Here is a 3,250-nt window from a genome sequence, read left to right on the forward strand (position 1 = left end):
TTTATAACAGGTGTGGGTTCCCTTCAGATGTGAAAGACCTATCACTAACACCCGCCACTATTTTTTCCTGTCCCAAGAAAATTTTGCAGGGTTGCCACAGCAAGTGGCAAGAAATTTTCACAAATTAACAAGTACACAAACTTACTTGCTACATCTTTATCATTAGCACTAGTTTTAGCTGTGGTTTATCTTTCCAAAGGCTGACCATTGCTTATGTCAGTTAGGTTTGTCATACTGACCAGTATCTCGTAGGCTTTGTTGTCTTTTTGATTAGAGGGATTTTATATAAGAAAAAGGTCTTACTGGCTTTTATTCAGGTTAAAGTTTTGTAGGAATGCTCCTCAGCGATTTGACCATCTTTTCTACCAATTACATTGTAACAATTTCCAGTACTGTTCCATTATGTAATGTGTCTCTGATATAGCTGAATAAATTGTGGTATCTTAACCCCACTAAATTAATTTCTATTAGCTTTTTGCTATTTCTTTTTCTTCTCTATGTGTGTAATGARGAGTTTGGTTTATTGAGTTTTGACTGGACTCATTCACCTGCCTGTTCTTTGAATTGTCATAAAACTGACAACTCTTATATGGACATGTCCTTTGCCCTGAGTGTTTGGGATGAGAAGCCCAAAGGAAACAGGGTGGACAGTGGAGGAATTGCAGAGTTTTGTGCATCGCTCCAGTACTTCGCATGGATTGTGGACTCTGAACTGAAAAGTAAAAGGAAAACGCTCAAGATTTTTAACCATCGAAGAAAACAKTACTTCCTGGGACCTCTCCCTGAAATTTATACAAGTGCAGGTTTCACCACTCTTCCTCTGTTTGGACAATATTTGTATCTGTGAAATAGCACTGGCACTGCTGGTACAGCAAAGGTTTGTGTTGTTTCTCCTGACAGCAGGGTAGAAACCTGTCCTGCTGAAGACCTTTGGCCAGGCTGACACTGTGTCTCTTCATAAAGCTGAGCATTAGCTTTTGTTTTGAGAGAACCAATTTCCTTCAGAGGAATACATCATTTTTCCTTAAGGTTATCTGATGGCTCCCTCTAGAGACAGGAACATAAATACTGAACTACTTCACATATTGAAGTTCTTGTCACTGAAGTGGTTTTGTTGCACTTGCTCCCCATCAGACTCGGGGCCTTTTCAAAGCCTTCKTTCTCTCATTGTCTCAATCAGCGCTTTTTGGGTGAGTGCAGGAATAGAGAGTTTTTGAATCATCTTAGCTGCATTATCTCCTGTAAGCAGTCACTGCCTCTGCCTGAATGTGCCCAGAATTACCTCCCCCAACAAAACAAGAGATGCAAGCCTGAGACAAACGGAAATACAATGAGCTGAGCCTGGGAAGATGTAAAGCTTTGCGCTGCCAGAGGGGAAACAGCCTGTTTAAAATGGCAGTGGGTAGATGTTGACCAGCACTAATTTTAGATAAGTATGATCTGGTGTCACGAGATGGGCACTTTATTTTTTCAGGGAGGGTGAGAGAGTAACATACAGAGTAACTTACAGATTAAACTCCTTTACAGCAGCCCTCCTCCACTGTTCCATCAGACTGTTCCCTGAAAGAGTAATTCCATGTTCACTCTCCTCTCACCAAGTTTACCACTGCTTAATGAAAACTAGCACTCCTCCAAGTGCCATGGCTTTTAGAAAGGCTCTGTCCTTACTAAAATACAAATTAATGCTTGTACTGACAATTGAAATGGCTGGAACTGTTCCCCACCAAATAAATTTATTTCCATTGAGATTTACAGGACTGACTTGTCAGGCTACAATGAAGGATATAGCAGAACTCCCTTCTCTGAGCCCAGGAAGTGCATGTTCAATGTCCCACCTGAGTCTTATTTAATGAGAAGGGGTGGCCCTGCTCACACCTTTTTCCCAGCAAGTGGAACACAGAAGCTGGCATGTATGTTATTGCAAATACCAACAGCTGGCATTTGCAGTTTACTCCAAAATACTGAGGTACTTATGGAAATGCCCCCATTCAAAGACAACAAACAATTTTTACACCTTTAATCAATAACAGGTTGATTTAGTTTGCTGGGTATTTTTTAACAATGAATAAAGATGATTCAGAAAGGAAACTTAAAATGAAATGGAGTTTACAAAATTGTTTGCTACCTGTTACATTGACCTCCTAAAATTTTCATCCAAGACAAACAAGTTGTATTGGTTCCTGCATCACTGCAAGTCTGTCCCACTGAACTGATGATGGGCTGTGCCTTTCCATTAGGATGTAGGGAAATTACCAACTCCACAGGCACTCTGTGGTGCTACATTCCTGTGCAAAATCCCTGAGAGCAAAAACTTCCCACCTAGGTGACTTCACCAAATAAAGAAAAATGTAAAGCTGTCAGAATGAGATCAGTCATAGAAGCTTCAAAGCTGCCACAAGATGTGCTGGGCTGTGCATGGACAGGAAAGGGCAGCAAGAGCAGCTGCTGTGCTTGTCATTCCATTCCCACAAACCAGGTGTGCTCTCAAGTCCCCAGTGTGCACTGCTTAGTAAGGACTTGTGCCACCTTCATTTTCTGGTCATCTGTCACTGCTTGCCATTTTGGAGTTGGACTCAATGATCCCTGTGGGTCCCTTCCAACTCAGCATAATCTGTGATCCTGTCAATGTATTCACTTACATGAGGGTATAAGTCATTCTGAATTGCATTAACACAAATCCTCTGGCTGGCTTGCAGCCACATGCCATGTTTGCTCTTGTGGAATCGGGCTGAAATAAAGCATCAGCAGGACCATAATACCAAAGTGTGAGACTCTGGACTTTGTTTCTAATTGCTGTTCCTGTGGTTTAGTTCTTTTTAAATCACAAGTGCTCTTAAACCATGGCATGTTACTCTTTTACACTGTGACCAAACTTTGATTAAAGCAGTTTTCTTAACTTTGGCTGCATTTTTAAGCTGTGACTTAAAATGAAAAGCATAGGCTATTCAAATACAGTAGTGCAAAACATGGATGAAAATGTGTTAAATACATGTATTTAGTGCACTTTTTACTTTCATGAACTGTTTAAATACCAGTCATTAAACTTTTCTTCTGTATGGCAGAGCTGAGAAAAAATTGACTTAAATACTAAAGAATGTAAATGTTTTCATTAGCCTTGCAGCTACAGGGTTAAGAAACGTAGTTATTATATATGCTTCCAGCCATGCTCTTGTTCTGGGTTACTGTATTTAAAAGTTGGAACCACAGAAAATGTTAATACCAGACTTGCAGGAAATAAACCTCTGTACAA

This window comes from Malurus melanocephalus, unplaced genomic scaffold (genome assembly GCF_030028575.1).
Source record: "Malurus melanocephalus ecotype Western Australia unplaced genomic scaffold, MMel_1.1 scaffold_78, whole genome shotgun sequence".
Taxonomy (NCBI): Eukaryota; Metazoa; Chordata; class Aves; order Passeriformes; family Maluridae; genus Malurus; species Malurus melanocephalus.